Below are 24,655 nucleotides of genomic sequence, written 5' to 3'. Positions count from 1 at the left end.
CCCTCTACTTAAATTGCATAATACCATGAGAAGGAATAAGGTACGTGGCTTTTTTCTACAGTTTGTATAAAAATAAAACAGCTAGAAATCCTACACCTAACTTACTTAACATTTTTTATTTGGTAGGATTTTTGAATATTGAAGCATAAAATGGAAATATGGGGAAATTGTATTTCCAAATAAAACAAAATGACAAAAATAAAGAAAGCCTAAAGAATACCTTTTAAGTGCATAACAAAAAAATAAACCCTGCTTTACCCTGTGTTTATCAAGGGCACATCCTGTGAAGAAACTGGGGGCCTGTAGGACCAAAAAATATTGAAGTTGGGAAGGGAGCATTTCTAAAAGATGAAGATAAAAATGAGCCATTATGGTCATATTTTGCAGTATGCAATCTATTAATGAATCTTAAAACTTGTTCAGATGAAAGAAAAGTGGGAACCGTGATTATAGTAAGACCTTTGAAAATCATCAAAGACTGAATCTTAAGTCTACATGGCAAATAGTAGAAGCTATAATAAAGAAATTCCTTGTATTCCCACAGATATACACAAGGCAAAGATGGAAATTTATGATTCAGGAAAGAGGGGTCAAAGAGGACACCTTCCCACTACGGAGTCACGAAGGGAGGGTAAACTAACCTTTATTCTAAAAATATCACTACCTTATGAAAATAACTTGAGAGTAAAGCTTCCAAGTTTTTGAGGAAGGAGTGAGTATATGTTCTATGAGAAGGATATAAGGAGCTCTCAATGTTCTTCCTCTGTTTCTCTCAATGCCAAGTCCAGTAACTTCTAGACCACTGATCACAGAACATTCTGAGTTGTAAGGGACACACAAGAGTCACGGAATCCAACTCTTAAGTGAATGGCCTTATACAGGGATTGAACCCACACCTGTGGTGGTATCAGGACCATGCTATAAGCAGCTGTCATATCCGATCACAAAACAGGAGAGTAAGAGGTGAGGGTCTGCAACCCTGTGCCCCACATAGCTACTATTGTCACAAACCATCTGAAAACAAACTGGCTGCTCTATTTTAAACCATTTAAGAAATTAAAAAATAATTACCTTTAGAGAAATTAAAAAATAATTAGCTTTACAAAATTAAAATTAATAGTTCCTCCTTTTCTATACACCTACTATACTACGTTTTTGTAGCACAAAATGACTGCCTTTTATGTGGAATTATTATCATACCATGACAGACGTGAGGAGGGAAGATCCATTCAGTTTTGATGTTTGATGATTGAGAGGTATCAATGCTGAATTTTCTGTTACCGTCTATATTCTATTTTTGCTATATATTCAAATAATAGTAATGCAAAAATCCACATCTCAGCTTTCTGTGAGAAACTGACACTAATCTTTCTTTAAGACAGCTTCAGATTCCTTTGTTCACTTCTGTGTAACATAAAATTTTTGATTTTTTTATACTAGATTTTACTTTACAGTAAAGACTTAAACCATTTTGGTATTTAAAAACAACAGAATATAATCAGATTACTAAGAATTTAGAAGTGCATTCACATCCCATACTTTACATGCATTTTTAATAACCATTTGTTATTACTGTTCTGTAATATGGAAATCCATATTATTGTTAATATTGCACAAATTCACAGCTAATCACATTATAGTACCAAAGGAACAATTATAGTATGTGAATGTGTATAAAGATTAATATACATATCCTAATAAATCTCAGCTGACCCATTAATGTATAATGGGCCCAAAGGAGGCCTCATATCCTAGGTATATAAATGGCACATTTCTTTCCCCCTCCCCTCCTTTCCTCATTTTGTTTTATATGTACAAACTGCCATAAAAAGGAAAATTAAGCCATACAAAACCACTCTGAAACATCAAGAGGCTAATCAAAAGCACAAACCACTTTCTTTTATTATTATACTACAAGAACCATTCTAATATTTGACATGCATGTACAATGAGGTGGGTTTTTTTTCCCATTTCCTTTTGAGAATAAGGCTTCTGAAGTAGTGGACAGGCATCCATCCCACTTGCACTCTGCAATGAATAGCTGTTACAAGTGGGTTAAGGGAGGAACTTCCAGTTTTAATTGTAAATTTTAATGGCTTGTTCTTGGTTTAGGGGTGATACCTCCAACTGTTTCAATTAAATCTCTTGTAGTTTAAAATGAAAGAAAAAAAGAGACAAACGATCCTTTTTGTTATGTAAGATATGCCTTACAATATCACTACACAGTGACAACTCCTTGTCCTCCTGTCACATCCTGTCCCTTAGACCATGCTGCAGAAAAGCAATTTTCTGCCTCAAAAGCACTCTATTTTTTAAGTTTGTCTCTGGGCAATTTTCAGGTCTACTAGAGCTGCACAACTGTATACAGATGAGAAAGACCCAAAATAGGGCAATTTATTTGATTCCTCCTCTTCAAAACATTTAGCTGAGATTGCATATCCAACAGAGAAACCCCAACAAGAATATTCAGAGATGACCTGCAGTGACACACATCTTTTTTCCACAAAAAATTTGCATTAAACATCTTCTCCAGACTTCTCAGATAGTCTAGATATGACTTTTGTTTAATATGACCTTTAACACAAATATTTCCCAGGATATTAGCAGCTAATTTCTTTTTTAAAGGAGGTAGCAAGAACTGGTCAGTTAAATAAAACATGCATGGAGTTTTTCAGAGAAAGAATTTTTTTTTTTTTTAGTGGGCCTTTCTATTATTTAATTTCTTTTTCTTTTTTATTAGAAAAAAGATGTGCATTCATTTGAATCCAGTTTCGCTCTTGTTAGAAAGGAAAGAAACACTTGGATGGGAAAAAACATCCTCCAAATGTTCAGCTCCTGGTAACTTAGCATTTATCAATGCCTGAAGCTAGTTTGACCTCAGTATTCCCCTGGTACAGCTCTGCCCTAACACAGTAAGGGCGCTTCTCCATAGAGCAAAGGCCTTGCCTTTATAACCATCCACAAGCTGAAAACTACTTTGCCTGCACAGAAGTTTTTAAGGAATTAGGACGGCTTCAAGACTGGGACCTTAGTTTGCTATGAATGTAACATTCACTAATGCATCCTCTGAGGCAAAAACATGACAATAGTTTTGAAACTTTCCATGGAGCTAGGTGAATTTTCAAACCTGAAAACAAATAAACCATAGGTTCCTCAGTGTTCAAAATCATGTTCAAATTTGCTACATACAGTTTCCAAAATTTTAAACCAGACTGATAGCTCATTTAGCCCTGAAGACATAAAATTATACATTTAATTTCTCTATTGTTGTCTTTTTAATTGAATGATACGTACACTTAATTTCAGAATTTCACACTGACATAGAAATCAATTATGTATTAAAAATCACTATTAATATTGGCATCAGAAAATAATAAAGCATAAAATATGTCTATAACCTTATATGGTTCTGATTAGTAGACTAGACCCCATCAGCTAAAGCATGAGTTTTCTTTGTTAATGTATTAAAAACCTTTAGTATGAATGCCTTTTGAATTTTTATTTACCTGGCATGTGAATATATTTAAAAATTAGCTGAGAGGGAAACAGGTTTGGTTTTTTTTTTTTTTCTAAGATATAGAAATAGGTTTGGGTTGGAAGGGACCTTAAAGAGCATCTTGTTCAAACCCTCCTGCCATGAACAGGGACACTTCCCACTAGACCAGGTTACTCAGAGCCCAGTCCAGCCTGGCCTTGAACACCGCCAGGGATGCAGAGCCCATAACCTCTCTGGGCAGCTTGTTCCAGTGCCTCACCACCCTCACAGTAAAGAATATCTCCCTAATATCTAAACCTGACCTCTTTAAGTTTGAAGCCATTAGCCCTTTCCTATCATTTGGCCATGAAGACAGAATCTGGCTCCTCCTGTGTCCGTCTGAATCTGTCTTTTATACTGGCCCACGGAATCTGTGCAAGCACACACCCACTGGATTGCATTGGAGATAAGAGATTGCATTGGATATAGCAGAATAGAGAATTTGAGGGCAAATCAGATTTCCAGATATACTTAAATTCATGCTTTAAATTACTGGGAGAAAAATTTATCATATATTGCTGTGAACACATAAGAGGAGAAGAAGACCTTTATGATTTAGTCCTTTGTGTCTGCAAGTGCTGATGTTGCCTTAGCACATCTTATACGCAGTTCCTTGAGCTAGGACTGTAAAATGCGGTAACGCAATTGTGTGTAGTCTAACAGAGACAGAGATGAATAAAACTAAACCATGAAAACCTTGCAAGTGGCTAAAGTGTGACACTAAAAGAAGAATATAACTCTTTTAAAATACCTTCGTCCCTGATGTCTGCTTTAGACTGCTTGAATATTTAGCTGTACAAGAAACTCATCAATCTAGACGTAGCTGGCTGGCAAATGTTCAGTTTGGTAGCTGGTTGCTGTCAGTTGGTCACAGCCCACTGATGATTCGAAAGTCTAAGTGCAAACTGATGCTCTATTCATTTTGGTTTAACAGTAATGCAAGGGCTATGTCAATAAGAAGTTACAAGGAATAATAGCAACAACTGGTATTAACAAAGACCCAAACTCCTTGGCCTTAAATTCCTCATTTTTGCCTATTAATTGCATTCTATGTGTTTACATACTTTTGCTGTTTTGGTATGGATAACTAGCATACATTCAAAATCAGAAGAATATCATTTACACCAAAGAGTCACAGGAATTACTTCACAGCAAATACGATCATTGCCAGTCCACTTTGAAAATATACATGTAAAGTTTCTTTAATGAAGTCTTACACAGTCAAGGGTCCAGAATGCCTTTTAATCATACTTTTGAGAAGCAAACAGAAAAGCATGAACAGAAAAGCTGTATACCTGACAGAAAGAGACTGAGTACTGAAGAAAAAATGCCCTAATTGAATGATTCATGTCCCTGACATGAATCCCTGGATTCATGTGAAGTAAAGTGCACTGTAGGATATAGAAGATATCTTTTTTCCTAACAAGTAAAGTTTAAAAAAAAAAGTTGAAAAAGTGTATTTGCTTCCAAAGTCTTATATCCATAACATATAAACCCAAATAAAATCTTAATTCTATTTTATGTGAGTTCTAGGTAACCTTTGTTAAGTCAATATTTTCTCTGTTATAAAAATCAATCTCTTAAGTTGAAAGGTCTTTTTCCAATGACTCTTCAGTAAAAAATGTATGAGCAGTCCTTAAAACTGAGACTGGGACCTCTCCTTTCTCAACGGAGACTGGAATAACCGCAAGACTGCAGTTGTGTTCCTTCTGATCCTTCTATTCCCTTTTATTTTCTAAAGTTTCTCAACATTAGTGATGAACAGAGGAGACTTCCTTAAGAATGGTGTCTAGACTGTGTGTCTAAATGGACCTTGCTCAGAAGCCTGATTCCCTTACGATCCTCATAGTGGGACAGCCAGTGTCTGACACCAGAGACACACAGACTGACACAGCAAGGACAGAATTCTACGGCTATGAATGGCAACTGAACTAAAGCTTTAGTTATTAATATGGGCACCCTTAACCTTGTGAATGTTCTCAAATTTACTCTACTTCTTGTCAGCTGCAACTCCTGCTCTGACAAAGATGCCTCTTTGTAGCCCAAAACTATGAGATTTGTGGCATATCTCTTATCCCCACACTTAGGGCATTACTCATTTTTAGCATCTTATGCTGAAACTTGTCACTTAGTTCACAGCACATAATAGAGTTGGGTGACAGTCCAATTACCAGATGCTTGAAACTTAAGTGATGCCATCATTCTCTGTGGCACTCATACACAAGTCCCTTATTAAAGTCACCATAAAATCATAAAATTCACAGTTCCATAAGTACAAATCTTTAGTTAAAAATGCATCTAATCTGAACTAAAATGAAAATAAGAATCAAATTTGTTACAGACATAAAATAGAAAGCAAAAAGTGAAACAACAGAAAACAACAGAAAACAAAACAAATTCATGAAATATCTTTTCTTCCCTCCTCTTGCAATAAGGTATCTGAATAACGATGACTTTATTTCAACTTTGCTGTGTAATTGCAACCAAGTAACAAGAATATATGCATAATAACTTTGACCTGGATGTTTGAATAGCATATCAGACAGCTACTGAATTACCTGAAAGTATCACCACATTAATAGCTTGTGCTTCCTAAATGCTGTCACTCAAAAGGCTTTTGGCACCTCTTCAGAGCCCTCTCACTTAATTCCTTTACACAGGAGTAAACTTAGATTGCCTCAGACTTTCATACAGAAAATAACAACACAATAACATTCACATCTTAAAGTTTTTCTTGTACTCAAACAAATCATAGAATCAAAATTATATTTACCTTAGAAAAGGAACAACTTATCTTCATGATTTCCATCTGTGCATACAATTTCTTCTGTTTTGTTCACAATGTGCTAAAATTAATTTTCGTGACACATCTGAGGAATTGCAGATGTGTTGTTCAAGTACTTACCAGCATTTTTGTGATTTTATATTAATATTTTGATGACTCCGAATTATTTATTAATTTCTTTCATCTCTGAACATTTAATGTAAACAATCACTAACAAGTCTTCTCAATTCTTATTGGTTAATTAGATTTGCACATAAGCGTTTGGGATGACCTAGCTAAATAATCACTGTAAAATCTCAAGTAAACATCAGTAATTCACTTTAATATATTTTTTAATTTAAAAACCTTGGAGAGGGGGAATAATTTCGTTTTATCTGCTACTTGAACAAACAAAAGATCCAAAAAGGAATTAAGAATCCTAGCATCATTCACAAAAACTTGCTGTTTAATTAAAAAAAACCCCAATCATTTGTGGAAAGTTTTTTTTTACTGAGCTGTCCCTTAATCCCAATGGCAGCATGGGGATCCCAGCTATTTCTTGTATCTTTTCTAATGCCGGCATATTTTAGCCTTACCTAAGGCTAAAATTGCAGTCTGTATGTATGTCCTAGCTCCCTTCACTTAGCAATTTTTTAGCTGGGTGATTGTCAAGTGCTAAGCAAATAGGAGAAAAAAAAGCAAGTCTTAAAGATAATTAAGACCCTTACAAGTTTCAAGGATGGAGATCTAAATTAATATCCCCAGGGACAGGAACATGGATAGGAGATGGCTAGGCTACTCAGCATTCAGGGAGGTGCAGACTAAGCACAGCTCTATTGTTTCTGAGGCAAAGAGGGTAATAAGGGGAATAGGGAAATCAGGGTTGCAGTTGAAATTGGTGACCTTAGAGTACAAAGAAAACAAGATTTCCAGAGGAAAGCTGGCTTTATTAGTTCTACCTCCTTAAGCATCATGTTTCTGCTACTTGGCAGACTATGCAACTTTTCCATGATTCCAGTTACATCAGATTCCTAAGAGTTTAGATACAAGAAAAATAAAAAGAAAAGAAAAACCATATAGATTGGAAGAAAAATGTACATTCTTTTAAAGCAAAGTCATTTACTTAGGGGAGAGCAACACTATTTAATGACAGTTTATACTTCTGGAAGTTAATGCACTGTGCAGATTCAATTGATATTTGAACCTAGTTGCAAGGAAGTGTCCTCATAAAGTTTTGTATGTGGTTCAGAGCTACAGGTTTCAAAGGAGTAAACTTGCCTTTAAAAGTTCTGTGTTAGAACTTACACTGGATTTTTTACCAAACTCCTGATAAATAGCTGGGGCTTTAAGAAAAACCAATAAAATAATCACAGGTGGATGAATCCCATTGTGACATAATAAGCTAAAACCAAAATGTGTTTAATCCCACTTTCTTCACATAGAGGGAATATTTATATTTATGCAATATTTAATATATTTATTTATCAATGTATGTCCCTCAATTTTTTTTTAATTAAGCCCTCTTACCCTTTGTAAAATGTCACATTTGAACAAAATATCAAATATGTGCAAAATGCAATAATGGCAGCAAATTATTGAATCTAGAACCATCTGGTAGATCACACTGAAATACAGGGTTGTATGAAAGAGCAATTAAAACAGCAAAATATAATATTACAAATTATTGCATACTTGGTCACTTCTTTGTAATGTGAATGTAGCCAAAAGTAAAAAAGCTATCTTTTTTTATATATATATAACAGATATTTTATGTACTGATAAGTGGTAATGATTATAATTGATCCTGTCTGGTAACACCCTGACTTCTGCAAAGCTGCTGCACTCTCTTAGTGAGGATAATGCAGTTGCTGTGGTACCAACAGAACTTGTGATCACCCAGTTACCTGTTTTTAGTATACCAGCTGCTCTTGCAAGACTTCAAAAAGTGTCATTATAACCTAAAATAATGAGTTGTGAACTGTATACCTATACTTGGAATCTGGCATGGAAAGAAGAAGAAAATCAGGGTCCTTAATTGTTGGACTGTGTATAGTTCAGTCCTATCCATTTTAAAAGAAAGCAGTTACATATGCAAAATACCATAGTATGATCAAACAGCAAGTTATTCCATAAAGCTACTGTAAATCTACACAACATGCTCTGAAGATATAAAAAATGAGTTGACAGAGAAGTTTAAAATGGAAACACAGTTAAAGAAGGCCTTTCTCAAAAGATGAGTGTTCTCATTGTTTCATGTTTTCAGTGGTATGCAACCTTATCATCATATGTGACCGAACTAAATGTTATAGTATGTGGGTTTGAGTACCACAATGTTACTAGATGAAAAGCTGTAGAAAGTGTATTAATACATTTCTTTTTTTGGAACTGTTATTACAACGATCCCGTCCAAGACTGAAGACCTATTTCAGCTCTAAGAGATTTGCACAAATCCTTGAAACCAATCCTGATACTGATTTACCTGTACACAAATGCAAACCTCCAAATTACTAAGTAGCCACTACTCCATCACATAGTTGATAGAAAAACAAAGAACATTGATAGAGCATACACACTTATGCAATTCTACTAATTTTTTCCCCTCTTCTTTCTCTTCACTCTGTTGCTTGATTACTAGTAGTCACAGAAATTAGTGACAATTCTAACACATAGTTGAGGAACTTAGAAATAGCAACACTGTTCACTCTTTAAGCAGAGAGATAGATACAATAGGTACACCAGCCCTTCCTTTTCCTGAAGATGTTCCATTAATGAAGGGCATTATTTTATTAGGCTGATGCCTAATGCTTTTATTAATATTTCTTTTGAAGATGCTCTGGTCCTTTAAACTGATGTACTTCAAGTACACATATGGTTAAGAAAAAAAAATAAAGAAAAAATCAAACATTACTTTTATAGTAATAAATGATACATCACAGTTCTCTGGATAGGAGATAATTGCAATAACATAGTTAATACTGAATGACAGCTGTCTAAGTGACTTTTCTTGTCCATGGCTTAGTTTTAATACATGTAACCAACACTTAAATAATTTGCAGTCTTAGATCTTGCACTTATTTACAGCTTCCAAACTGTTCCAAGCAAGGTTAAATATTTTTTGTATCTGTGCATGTACTTTATATTGTTATGTTTTACAGTCCTGTAACTATTCCTGAGACATGGGTGACTATTTCACTATCTACCCATCTGGTTTCAAGACTGAAAATCTTTTTGTCTCAAGCAGGGTAAATCTGCTGTGATAGCCTCAAATGACCTGAAAAGTTTTTTCAGTACCTAACTGTGTAACTTAGACAGCCTTGTGGAACTACTAAAGTTACAACATCTTTGCTGGACTGCCCTAAAGGTATCAGAATTTCTGTAGTGCTGTGATTTCATTCTAGGCATACTTCCCCAACCAGAAAGATCCCAGAACACAGCCTCTAATCTTCCTTAATTCCTACACTTGGGAAACTTTCTTCTTGCCATATTTGGGGTGTTATGATAAATTTATAGCATTCCACACCACTTAGCCATGAGAAAGTAACAGGAAGAGAGGAGAGATTCTTGTGTGCTGTCAGGAAATATTTCTCTCTGTAAACCAGTATTTTGAAAGACTGGTTATTATAGTTTGGATAGTTAGGACATGGCAGTGTTCTATAAATGCTTGTAAGTCTAGAGAAATAAGTGATGCTAAATAACTCAAGTTATTATTTAAAGAAGGGGGAAAAAACACTCCACAAGCCACATCTGCATAGGTAGGGTTTTTTGAAACTTGGAGAAAATGGAAACCCCTCAGGTTAACATAGCTTTCTGAAAAAAGTTTGTTTGCACCAAGGAACTGCTTTCCCCATGTGGTCACTCACCAATATTTATGAGGGAAGGTCACTTGGAATGCCACCAGCAGATGAAAAAACAGGAAGAAAGGAGGGGTTTTCTGTCTTCACTGAGCTGGGTGATTCTGCCAAAGTGATAGCCGACATTGACATTACACAAGGGAAAGGTTGTCGTAGTCTCACAGTCCCAGCTTTGCTGCAGCAACAAAACAAAACCAAACCAGAAATAAAAAATCATAAGTGTATACTTTTCAAACAAAAGTAATGTCAAAGCATTAGAAGTCTGATCTCTGGAATATAAATAAAACTATAATTTTGGCTTTGAAACAGCTATCTCAAATCTACTTTAAAAATAAGATTTAAAAAGACCCCTAAGAAATCAAATGTTCTTCCATAAAATTAATCAATCACTTTAAGGGTTTAGTGGAAAGAAATGGCCATAAACATCTTATGTGCTCAGTTGGTGGTAGAAGGCAGACAAAAATTACAATTCTTATAAAAATGAGGAAAAGCTGAGATTTCAAGGGAAGATTGCATGCACAATATATGACAGGAAATGACAGGAAATTTTATAGCTGAATGTGCCTATAGCTGAACATGGCCTATGGAAAACTTAAGGGAAAATTGAAGGATTAATGAGAAATCCCTACTTATTTTTTTATTTATTTCATTTTCGTAGCATCTGTGTGAATTATTACCTATACGCCTTATACGTCCTAAAAGAAAAAACTGTGATGAATAAATAAACAGCTCTAGAAATCTTCAATAGGGTCCTTTACCTTGCAGGGAATATTATCACTGGCTTTTGATACAATTTCTGCTGCAGGGAAAGACTTTCAAAGCTCAGAATGCTGAAGTATTGCCAGGCACTCAAAGACCCCCTGCTGTGCGCGTCAAACTAAGAAATCTCTCTGAACTTGTCGAATTAAAAGTCATCTCTCTCTCTCTGCAACCCCTGCATGAGCTGGGAAGCTCTGTCCTCATTTTTTTACGCCTTCCACGATAAACAAATGGAGCCTGAAGCATCTTTATTCTTTTCAGGCACATAATTAAAATTCTTTTAAAAATGTAATTGAAGGCAATGAATTTCAAAAGGAGGTTCTAGTTAACAACGAGGCTAGAACAGTTTCAGTAAACCACACTACTTTACCATTCAATTTTCTTTCAAAGGTAAAAGCAAAACAGCTTGTTATGATCCTGGGTGTATTTTTTTTTTCTTTTTTTTTTAAATTTTGTTTGTACATCAATAGGTTGCACCAAACCTAAACATCTCAGCAGGATTTATGCTTTCTGGAATGTCATAAGACTTAATTATTGAAAGAGCAAAGAGAAGTATACTATCAAAATATGAACAAAGCAGAAAATATTCTTGGTTTCTCAAAATCATGATCTATATATCCCCTAAAAATTTAAGAATATACTTATTGAAGTATTTGTATTTTCTTGACAACCCTCACTCATTCATCCAAATAACTGTAAATATTTACAACCTTACAAACTTTTAAAAATCTGATAATGCATACAATGTTACTTTTCTGTGATGACCATTGCTTTAAAACATTGTAATGATTGGTTACAATAGGCATGTTTGATGTTGCCAAGAAAAGAGCAATTGCTGATATAATTAATGATTTCAAATGAATATAAAAGGAACAAAAAACTATTTCCTTGGATTTGAATCCCAGGGATTATCACACAAAATTAACTTCAAGGAGGTAGGAGACAAGACAGTGTTTCAGAAAGTCATCACTAAGGTGACTTCCTAGAGAGCTTAAAATCTAAACCAAATGTTTTTTAACATCTCTTTTACTTTCAGTACTGCTCTCTGTTGAAAGCAAAAAACTTCAGTTTTAACCCGCTTTCTCCATGCTGTGTTTTTAAAACTAGTACTTCTGTCTATAAATGACCATATGAAATGTAGTTCTTTGGGTTTTTTGCCAGAGAGACTAGAGATTGAGATGTTTTAAGGAAAGTTATTTACAATTCTTGTAGCATTAAAAAAAAAAACAAACAAAAAGCAAGGAAGCACTACTCCCAAAACTTCTGGGTAGCACTCTGCCTCTGATAGTCATGATGCCTCTGGGAGACCTAAGACAACACAGCTAACAAAGCTGCTTTTCACCCTTGGAGGGGAAAGTGTGTTCTGCATGGGTCAAGAACTGTTCTGACTCGTAGAGAAGTAGAAAAAGGACCTAGTCAGCTCAACTGGAAAAGGAAATGACAAAGCAGATCTAGCAGGAGCAAACTAGAGCTTTGACTACACCTTCAAGTAGTACCTCTTCAAGTCAGACGTTATTTCTTTCCTGGATTTTTTGGTTTTGGTTGTGTTTTACCTAAAACCTGGTGCAGCACAGGGCACAGCCCACTCCAGAGGTCATACTGAATAGGCAACACAGAGAACGGTGTACCAAGGTTGACCCTCTCTATTTTCTGCAGTTGTCTCACATTTCATCAGCAGGTTTGAAACATTCAGATTCCCACATGACTTCATTTCACACCAAGAACATGTAACATACAACTTTCACAGATTGCACAGAGCCCACACATTATGCTCCAATCCGGACAAAGTTCATAACAAATAATGGTCATATCTTAGATTCAGTAAGACACCATACCAGGACAAAGCAGCATGACCAAAGGCTATGGCGTGTATTTCTACCAGTGCCTTGTTTACATGGGTGCAGTCTACTGTAAAAATCAAAAGAATAAGGCAGTCCCTACTATGCCTTGTACTTTATAAGGAAAAAGGGAATTCTTCTTAGCCTTCCCTCCAGAAAACTAATGACAGTGTATTTATCACGTTTATTTTTAATTGTGTACAGTATCTTAATGTGCCATGCAATCAACAGAAAGCATAGGAGTAATCAACAAGAAAAATGAATCAACAAAAATCATTAAACAAAACAAATGTAGGCAAATTAGTATTTTCAAACTTAATTTCTGCTGTAAAACTGAATTAATGAAAGCACTGTGATTAAAAAAAGTAACCCATCTTTCACCACAACTTATTCTGTAGAACGTGAAGGACATTGCACAAAACAAGTAAAGAAACAAAAACTGCAACAAAGAGACAATATCTGATATTTTAAGAAAAAAAGTGTGACCCAGTATGAGTATTTAATGTTTGTTTGCAGAATGAGTAAAGGCTTCTTTAAGTTCACTGAGCACTCACTGTGAAGTTTAGGGAAGATCAGTAGCTTAGAAAAAAGAGGCTACTGAAATATGAGTCACATTTATGAACAAAAGTGATCAAAGTCTACTTGGCTGCTAGAGTGTCTTCAGTGTATTCGACTGCAGTACACATATTACTTGATTGAAAGGTGTGTGGATATAAGGCACGCAGGTCTATCTATGTCACTGGACCTGAAATTCTCATTTGTTATGTCTGACTTCCTTTATTGATTTCTTTTTCCTAAACAGAAGCTAAAATAATTTTTATAACACTTGGGAACACAAATGTTTACAATATTTATAATAGAGTAAATTTAAAATGCAATAAATTCACATTAATTGCTTTTTCCCCTCCAAGCTAAAAGTATTTAAAAAGCTGTGATAAATTCAAAATTATTCAAACTTCGTTCCCACTCATATGCTGCTACTATGACAGTGATGTTATACTGACATATCATACATTCTAACATGTCTTGAAGATCTCAGACACCTTTTTCAGCGGAGAAAAAAAAATTTGCTCTTTACATCATTGCCAAGTAAGAGATTAATGCAAGTAACTTATTTCTTCAAATGACACTTGCTGCTTATGAACACCTACCTCTTATATGCAATAAAACTAATATCTAACTTGGGTAGAAAATTAGGATACCTATAGAAAAACTCTCCAAGATACAGTTTTGATCCAGTAGTTCAGTGTTTTGTAGACAAAACTGCTGGCAGAGGTTGCTTTGATAATTTGGTATGAGGTAGTGCTATTTCAGAAGACGGTGTAAGTGAATGTAAACACAATTATGACTTCAACAAGAAGAGCAAGGCAGAGTTTTTCAGCTGTTCTCTCTAACTCCAAAATAGCTTGATTTCCATATCCTTAGACAATTTACCAAACACTGTAAAAACTTACCATGTATTAGAATTTTAAGTTTTTGGACACTGAAATGCTCCTCTCTTTTATTCTTTTGTCTTGATTATTTAGATTAATACAGATATGTGGCTTCTTCACTGTACTGTTAGATCATATATTCTCTGATTACAACAAAACATAACTTCATATGATAGAGTTAAATCAGAGATTGAAACAGAACAGTGAGGAATTCCTTAGTGAAATTTGCTATCAAATGACAAGCCGTATAGATTTAAATAAAAATATTAAAAATACAAGCATAACCTTACAAACAGGTTCAATCCCCCACATCAGTACTGATTTTAGTGTTCTATATGAGGTAGTAATCACAAAATAACTTTAAAAGATTTCAAGAAGTATCTTACTTTGCTTTTTCTATTCCCCACGGATGTGGGCAATATGATGGCCTCCACAAAAAGCTTAAGTATTAGAAATTATTTGAAGTACTTGAAAATTTAAATTAGCATTCATTTGCATGATATGCTAGTAGATGATAATGAGGAAAATAGTCAATAAAAGAGACCCTAGATTATTTATTGTGCACTTAATCCAACTACTAGGTTCAAGGTCTTACAAATAAATTTAGAGAAGGAAAGGGAAAAGTTATTTCTTTTCTGACAATTCTGTTTGTACTTAAAATTGCAGTATTGAAAGTAACTATTAACAATATAACAAAATTTTGCGTGAAATCTTTGTGACGATTTTGTAGAGGATCTATTAAGCAAGCATTTCTTCAGAAAGAGGAGCAAATTATGGAGTACAGAAAGTCTGGTGCTCTTGTTGCCTAATGAGCAAAGACAAAACTGATAACACTTAGAAGAAAACCATGTCTGTATCAAAGGAACTCATTCCTACCATATCTTGATGTATTTAAAGTTTTCTTTGGGTTGACATTCTCTTACAAATAACCCTTCCTTTTCAGTTGTTAGGAGTCCTGTGACCTGCACTGTATCTAAGAGTTTGAGAATGGGGCAAGAATGGACCTACTTCCTTTTACCTGCAGAATTTTCAAGTCTTTGATAAAGGCCAAATTAACACCGTCATAAGTCTGAGTCATATGTAGCTGAAATTTACCCTGTTTATATAAAAGTTAACTGTAAAAATCAGTTTTAAAAGATTCCTGCACATTGAATCTCTATCCTGCTATTCATTCTCATATTCACAATACAGCAAAATGGGAAAGCAACTTACAGAAGTAATATATAGATGCAGAAAATATATTTTTTTTATTTTTTCTCCTTAAAATATCTTAATAAGCAATGCTTTTCTTAAAGTATATTCACAATTGAAGTATCTTTTCCTCTGGATATATTCTGCTATTTTTTCAGCCAAATTTGAAAGTTCTTTGAAACAAATTACTGTGGCAGCTTCACCTTTAAACAGTACAGAGTAAGCCACTGATGGCACAGAGTGTATCTGTCAAACTCAGTGCTTAAGAACAGAATGGAAAACTGACACAGTTATGACAGGCAAACTTTACACCAGCAAGAACTTTATGTTGATTATTGCATACTCTTGGAATTCCTTGTTACATGCTCATATAAATAGGAACACAATAAAAATGGTGAATTCTGAAATATCTTTGCAGACAGAATTAAGACTAGAGAAAATTATGGAGAAAATGGAACACCTTTTAAAATTACCACATTTTATACTCCAATGACAATATTTTTATTGAAAATATGTTAGCATAAAGAATTACTGTATGTGCTAAATTAAAGCACATAATATTTTACATTTGAATTCAGAAATATGTGAATTTCTTGAGTTGCAATTAATAAATAAAATGGATAACCTATACAGCGCTTCCAGTGTTTTTTTTTAAAACAGTTTGTTGTAATTTCTAATTTTACAGTTCCTAACCCCCAGCATTTTCACATATTACCTGGAGCTACTACATTATAACTATTCTAAATTCCTGAAATCTAACCTCCATTAATTTAGCAAATGACAGATGTTTAGAAACTTCTTCATAAAAACATATAAGTCCCAGAGAATCCACAAAGAATAAAATTCATAGGTTCTAATCTTGAACTTGCTGTGTAATGCATTTACACATATGCTTTGCTTTAAGGACTGGATGTTTAATACATTAGATCTTATAAATTCATCAACTAGGTACATAGGGCATATATTGATAATGTTATCTCCTGTAAAATTAGGCTTCTTAACAGTTATTTCTTGTATCACTTAGGATATTTCTTTTATTCTAAATGCAGCATGTTCATATTTGAGTGAAAGAGAATTTCTGGGTTTTAAAATCAATTCAAAATTGTACCCAGGGAATAAACATAAAGTAGAACTATGTATCTGCTCATAAAAAAGCTGCAAGCTCATTATGATGTTTAGGGGCTTAGGTGATAGAACAGATTTTAATGTAAATAAACTGCTTAGTCACTGTTTAGTCACTAAGTACATAAAACTGGCTGCAACATAAGTGGATTAGTTACAAGCACAAGTTGAAATTGATCACAGATCATGGTAAACACATTTTCTCTTTAGGGTATTTCCACAACATAACATGCTCAGGTTTACATATGCTAGAGACACTCACTGGCATTACTTTGGCATCCATTTTGTTTTCATTTCCATTTGCCATTTTGTTTTAGGTACGCATGTGCTCAATTATATGGCAGCATCTAATTTATTGACACATTATAACTGCAATATACTTGTCATAACTTCATGTTATGTTCTATGTGATAATTGGAAACAAATATCATACAGAGTGAGGCTTTTAGTTAAGACTTTCCTTGCAAGGGCTGGAAAGAGTTCTGTGATCCATGATGAATGGATGCATACAGAGTCAATGTTCTATGGAGCCTTTTGGACTCAGTGTGCATTGCACAGCTAGCAGCGTGTGGGGACTCGCCCTGAGCCTCAGCTCACCTTTTTGCCACACATCATGTGAGTTGCATCCAGTTCTTAACTCTACTCCTTCAAATAATCTTTCATTCTAGAAATTGTACATAACCTGAAATAACTGTCTAAATGAAGCATATTAAATCTCAGTACTTTGCTATTCTAGACTACAGTACATATTCTTGTTTATTTTTGGTTTTCTAATGTCAACAGCTGTAGTAGGGATCATGAAACAAAAACATTGATAATCTCCTTGTTTGAAGAGTAATTTACTAGTATTACCTCCATAACTGTAATATATTAAGAAACCTACTATAATTGTATTTACGGTTTTGGGATGAAACTATGAAAGAAACAAGACTTTAGCAAATATTTAAGTAAAAAAGATTTAAGGACATGCTAAAAAGAAAAGAAATATACCAAAAGGAGATTTTCAGCCTTGCCAACTGCCATTTTCAGTGATGGAAATCTGAGAGATTCTAAGTGAGCTAAATAATTTTATTTTTAAACCAGAAACATGATAGATTTGATATTGGCTTCAGAGAAAGTTAAGTTGAAGGTGGGAGTGCAGAGAAGAATTATGATATAGAAAAGAATCTGGCTAGAGTCTGAAGGAAGATTTCTACTGGAGCTCTTTAAATGAGGTGGATCTTCTGTAAAACCTTAATGAGTCAGGTAAAACGAAGTGTATCAGTGTAGGTCACTTGCACAATTTCTTTATTTTCAACAGATAAAAAACATGAAAGGTCTTACAGGAAGTGCTTTATGAGTTTGTCAACTACATTAACAGAACATAACCAAATGAAATCAAATGTAAAAATGCAAGATTCAGAGTCATGCACTTATAAACTAAACGACCAGAATGTATGCACTAAGTACTGTGTTTATGAACTGAAAGGGCTGAAATTATTTATTCTGTTTAGTCTTCCCAAATGTAATCTGAGAAAGAATATGGTTACTATCCATAGTGGTAAAAAAAAGCTGTGGAAGAAACTAAGTTCAAGATGTGAGAATAAATGTATATAACTGGCAATAAATAGCACAGGTGAAGACTCAGAGGAAATGTTCTAACCACCCAAACTGAGTTGTTCTGGAATTCATCCTTCAGTACTGGAAACTAATCCTGCCCAGTGAGATCCACTACTAGAATGTCATTTCCTGAGACAGAGGAACATGATCATTTTGTGATCCTGCCCAGATCCGTGCTATTCAGCTTTCTTAAGAAAGAAGAAGACAGCAGAAAAAATATATTTAAAGACACTCTAAAAAGACTCATTTTCAAAGGCACCAGACATATATTTTTAGGCATGATTTCTATTTACAGTATTAGGCATCATAGATGCTTCTACATTAGGTTTCAATTCCTTCAAGAGGTTGACTTAGACTGAGGTTTCAACTATTATTTTTCTGAGTATTACACTCTGCTCTTTAGAACTAACAGTATATTTCTTTTAACATTTGACTTCTTCACTCAGTTCCCTTACTTTCCTTACAACTTCCTGAAGTTTACCTATATCCTGAATTTTTTTTTGATTTTCATGAAGTTGATTATATAAGGGGTGGTGCGTGACACTCTATACCAAGAGCAGAACAAAGACAATGTGATTTTATAGTTTCTTCTTTGTTTTAGGGAGCAAATACTTTGCACTAGCAGGCTACATTCTCCCTTTTCTCAGGTTCATAAATCATGGCAGGGCTATTGGGATAAAATTATATCAAAGAAGAAAGACTAGCACCCTAAGAAACCTGCTGTAGACTGTCCATATTTTCTAATTTTAATTTACCTAAGCAAATACAGCAACCTAAGATTTCGTACAATATAAAGGTAAACAAACCTTGCTAGCATTTAATCTCTTTGAACTAGAAAAATCTGGAATATTTTACTTATTCCAAAATGACAGTATTAAATTGTTGTCAAACTATTGTTTGCTCATTTTCCCTCTTCATCTCATACTAAACCTTTAAATCCACATGAAGTTAGAAAAACTCTTCCTTATTCTGAACTACTGGAATCAGAGCTTATGATTATGAATCTCTACTATTCTGTCCTGTTTCCCCAGTGCAGTTCTTACCATAAGATCTGTAATCGAAATTCCAAGTTTTCTTAGGATTAGTAATTACAAACAGATTTCAAATCTCAGTAGATTGCCGAGTCTTTCCAGTTTACATGCTAACTCAGTGCAGTAGCTGGGAAAGTTGCACTCTCCAACAGTTCATTATCCTGCTTCACAAAATTATTTTAGACACATGACTTGGCCTTTTTTGTTTTCCAGGTACAGCAATGTATCTGTGATTTATGGTATATTGACCTGTGTTTCACTTTACAATATTACTTTGCTGCTGGTCAAAAGAATATGTGCTTAACTGTGTTTTACCAAACCAATAAAAAGTCAAGAGTATAAAAACATGCCTTATCATTCGTTTAGGAACACTCCCAGATGTGCCTGAAAATCTATGAAAACAGAAGGCAATAGTGTGTCTGACTGCCAAAGTCACCTCATCACCTGCATTCACAGCATTAGAATCATAGAACCGTTAAGGCCGGAAAAGACCTTTACAATCATCAAGTCCATCCATCAGCCCAGAAACACTACCATGTTCACCATCAAACCATGTACTCATGTCCTATATCCACAGCTTTTTGAACATTTCTAGGGATGATGACTCCACCACTTCCCTAGGCAATCTGTCCCAATGCTTTACAACCCTCTCTGTGAAAAAACTATCCTAATACCCAATTCATCTACCCTGGTGCAACTTGAGGACATTTTTTTTCACCCTGTCACTTGTTACCTGGGAGAAGACATGGACTCCCACCCCACTACAACCTCCTTTCAGGTAGTTGTAGAGAGCAAAAAGGTCTTCCCTGAACCTCCTTTTTTCCAGGTTAAACATAATTTAGGGCACCTGGCCTTATTGAATCTCATACAATTGACCTTGGCCCATTGATCCAGCCTGTCCAGATCCTTTTGTAAAGCACTTCTACCATCCAGCAGATCAATGCTCCCACCCAACTTAGTGTTGTCCATGAAGAGGAATAACTGCTACCTCTTAGTTATACATTTTCATTCAGCACAGCAATATCCATAGAAGAGGTCATTTCATGTGATACAAATTACTATAAAATTACAAGTTTTGAACAAAACTCCAAGTTACTAATTTTCAACATCTGCTTTTCTTTTGACTAGCACGTATTTGCAAATTAACATCTCACTATTAAACTAAGAAAAAAGAGTATTTTAAAGTAGTCTGTGCTGGTTGAAATTGTCTTTCATGAATTAGAGACAGCTGAAACATGGCATCAGGATGGAGCACGAGGGATTATTAAAAGAATTTGATTTTGACACAGAATGTTATATTTTTGAAGCACCCTAGGTAGTGCTTACACACAGAAGTCTGAGAACAGTGGTAGTTTTGCTTGAGGTCTATCAAGATTTTATGTATTTATTTATTTATTTAACCAATACAAGTATCAGAGAACCTATTTCAAGTATTACGTTACTTGAATGCTACAATACACCAAAAAAATAATACATAGATAGACCATTTTATGCTAGAACTCTATCATTCTAGTGGATTTTTTTCCTCACTTCTTTCATTCTAGCTACTAAATATCTGATATTCCTGTCTTGTACCTCACAGCTGATGTTGTAATGTCTTTCTGTGCAGTGCTGCAGCAAGAAAGTTTTCCATAAAGCAATAAAAACCGTTCAGTTTTTATGGAGAAAGAAAGAAAATTGGAAACCAAGAAAACAATAAGAAACTACCAGATAGTCACATAAATCAGTAAACTGTAAAATATATCTAATCTCTACAATTCTGATTTTTAAAGTAGAAAAGTTCCATGTATAAACTGAGACCTACATCTTTACTAGCAATGTTTGCTTTTGCTACAGTTTTAGAACAAAATAAACACTTTCAAGAAAAAAACTTCTTTAACTCCATGATGTGTGTGCATATAATTAAAATATTTCAGGTCAGCAAACGCAAAGCTGAATCATACTTCAATGAAAACTAGAATTTTTTAGACTGTTTTACAGAATTGTATACTGTATCTGTGCTTAGAGAGTTAAGGCCCAAAACACTGCAGTGTTTCAATCTGTCTCATTTTGGTTTTATATTTTGTTTTAATTTTTGCTTTTCCTCACAGCTTGAATATACATCAAGCCCTCAGTCAAAGAAGAAATTGGCACAGTATACTATTTCAACCTAATAGCTAGGTTATACATGAGCAAAGTAGTGTTAAGAACAAATTATAGAACAAAATGCTGAAAATACAAAAAAGTCCATATGATTTATATGATTTATTACACAGAGATTATGAAGTTCAATTCCATACCATATACGCAGCTGAATTTCTCTGTAGCTCATTCATATGTACATCTCTATACTGAGAAAAATACTGCAAAATTTATAACTTTCTTAATTTTTTACAGTTTCTTGAACTACTTTTTATGTTTTACATAAATGCCATGAAAATAGATTCCTCATTTTAATAAAATAATATATGCATAGAAGCTTGATAATATTATGTCTTAATTCAATGAAAGGTGAGAAGTGCTTACGCATGGTGAATCAGGACAATTGCAATTATACACAGAATGAAAACTCTGTATTTTGAAGACAATAGGATATAAACCAAGACTTATTTGCACAAATACATTAAATAATTCTTTTGAATAATTAGTGCACACAAGATAATTCAGATCCTTTAAAACATGCTGTAGATACTGATGAGGAAATTAAGACAGATCACTAAATTCTTCAGCCAGCTACACATAGAGCGTGATCCCTATTTCTTGTACGGAAAAGAACCCCAAACTGTATTTTATAGTGTATTCAGAAGATGAGAATTTTCAAGCTATTTCTTGGGTTTTATTTTGTAAATATGGTGCTGGATCACAAACCTTTAATGCACAATAGATATATATATAGATATATTTTTATGGCTTCATGGGGTGTTCAAATATAACTCACAGTTTATTCATTGAGATCAGCTGTGAGTTCTTCTAGCCAAGTAAAAAACCATTTGCAACCATGTGTTACCACACAGTATATTGTATTCTTTCCCTCTTGTTGATGAAATCAGATTGACAAAGATCCATCTTTTCCTATAAATAGGAACTTAAGACCTTAGCAAATTTGAATCTATAGATTTTAAATTACATGCTTATCAAAATTATCAGACAATTATTAAAAAGTACTCTGAGTATCCAGCATGTGGTACACACCTCCTAAGGGCAACACACACCAACATATATTTCAAATACATGACATTCTCTTTCATACAAAATCTTCTGACTGCTCTAATTTCACATAATCTATCACACCCCTCAATTTTCTCTGGATTTCTAACCTCTCCAACTTTTCTTACTACAGCCTGTGAGGTTTATGAGTAGTCACAGCTAGAGGGACAGCTGTGAGATTAGCATGGTAACCCACAAACAGCAAGTCAGAAGTTTCTTCTAAATTGTACAGCAGCACTGAGATGGAATCAAAACACGTGTACTCTTTAACTAGCTTGCTTATCAAGATAAATACAGACAAAAATGAAACATCTCTAATGACATTATCTCAAACTTTTATATATACATATATATAAATGATTAGTAGTACTGCCACTTCCTATGGCTGCAATTTATTATACTCATTCCTAAATATTATCACATAACATTTCAAATTGGAAATACAAGTATATTCCTAACAGAAAGTTACATAAATCACTAAATAAATGATTAGATTTAAAACTATTATCATGTAGACAAAATGTGAAACATGTTCCTAAAAAGCTTTCCAAGAACCAGGGATGTAGCTAACTTCAACAAATGATAAAGCATGGTATTACATATGTTCTTCTGCAATGATATCAAGTTGCAAAGCCAGCACATTATCAAAAAAAACCCCACAAAACAAAACAAAAAACAAACAAACAAACAAACAAAAAAAAAAACCAACAAAAAAACCCAACCAAACCAAAAAACCCACAAACAAAGAAAAAAAAACCAAGGATGGCTTTTTTACAAGTAGGTGAGAAATGGTTCTTTGTAAGTTAAATTTGAATTTCTAAGGGTAATCACAAAATAGATTTAACATCCAACTTACATATTTATATATGGATACAAATACAAAAAAATGTATGCATATGTATTCATGTAAAAGGCCAATAATTCTTTTGAATATAACTGTGTAATCAACATTCTGCACAAAGTTTGAGTGTTCCATTCATAGTTTGTCCTTGTGCTAAATACTATAGGGCCCATGCATCTGTATTGTAGTCCTGCTGTATAGTTAAGGGACAGAGATGTCTTTTTTTTCTTTAGATCTAAAACCACTTGGAAACTTCCAAATCTATTCCGGTTCTTCAAGTTTCCCTTTGAAGACATTTTTCACCAGCGTATGGTTTACAAAACAAAATCTTTCACAGGAAGTCATTATTTAGAAGAATTTCTTTTATTCCTGATTAGATATGAACACAATCAAGGTGAAATACTTTGCAAAGAATCTGAACCAAAACAGTGTGCCTGATCGGGCAAGAATTGGAGACTGGCAACAAAGGGAACTTTGAGGTTGATGTCTATTACAGGCTGCCAGATGAAGATGATTATTGATGAAGCTTTCCTGCTCCAGCTACAGGAGGCATCAGGCTCAAAGGCTCTCTTCCTGCTGGGGGACTTCAACCACCTCAACATTTCCTGAAAAAGTAGCACAGCTAGCTGTAGTGGGGTGGAGAGCAGCCCTGCTGAGAGGGACTTGAGGGTGCTGGTGGATGAAAAGCTGTACACAATCCAGCAGTGTGCACTTGCACTTTCAGAAAGCAAATCATATCCAGGGCTGAATCAAAATGAGCGTGACCAGCTGGTTACGGGAGGCAATTCTGCCCCTCTACTTTGGCCTCGGGAGACATCACATGGAATGCTGCAACCAGCTCTGAACTCCTCAGCACATGGAAGACATGGACCTGTTGGAGCAGATCCAGAGGAATACCATAAAAATGATCTGAGGGAAAAAGCACCTCTCTTAACACGACAGGCTGAGAGAATTGGGGCTGTTCAACTGGGAGAACAGAAGGCTCCCAGGAGACCTCATAGCAGCTATCCAGTCTCTAAAGTGGGCTTACAGGAGAGCTGGAGAGAGACTTTTTATAAGGGCTTGTAATGACAGGACAAGGCGGAAATGCCTTTAAATTGTAAGAGCAGATTGAGATTCAATATTAGAAAGAAACTCTTTCCTGTGAGGGTGGTGAGGCACTGGAACAAGTTACCCAGAGAGGTGCTAGATGCCCATCCCTGGAAGTGTTAAAGGCCAGGTTCATGGGCTTTAAGCAACCAAATCCAGCTGAAGATATCCCTGCTTATTATAGGTGGATTAAATTAGATGACTTTTAAAAGTCCCTTCCAACCAAAACTATTTCTATGATTCTACGATTTTATGAAGATTTTCAAGTTAGTTTTTATGGCCTCAGGCACTACCATAGCCTATTTCCAATTCAGATGCCATGTACTCCCTGTAACTTAAATGCATCAGACAGACTCTCTGCCAGAACCTTTAAGCTTGGAAATTCTAGGTGTGGAGTCTGCTTGGTGGGTATCTAG

The 24,655-nt window shown here is 34.7% G+C and overlaps 1 protein-coding gene across 30 annotated transcripts in view; it reads right to left on the bottom strand.

Moving 5' to 3' along the window:
• The window catches only part of TENM3 (teneurin transmembrane protein 3), a 1,310,258-nt gene that overhangs the window by 803,756 nt on the left and 481,847 nt on the right, over positions 1 to 24,655 (bottom strand). For all 30 annotated transcript variants that reach the window (XM_069013799.1, XM_069013797.1, XM_069013796.1 and 27 more), the window contains one exon: positions 10,160 to 10,325. The gene's annotated coding sequence lies outside the window, so the exon portion shown is untranslated. The remainder of the gene's footprint in view (positions 1 to 10,159; positions 10,326 to 24,655) is intronic.

This window comes from Aphelocoma coerulescens, chromosome 4 (genome assembly GCF_041296385.1).
Source record: "Aphelocoma coerulescens isolate FSJ_1873_10779 chromosome 4, UR_Acoe_1.0, whole genome shotgun sequence".
Classification (NCBI taxonomy): Eukaryota; Metazoa; Chordata; class Aves; order Passeriformes; family Corvidae; genus Aphelocoma; species Aphelocoma coerulescens.
The sequence above is the reverse complement of the archived record's forward strand: the minus strand, read 5'-3'. Positions and strand labels throughout refer to the sequence as shown.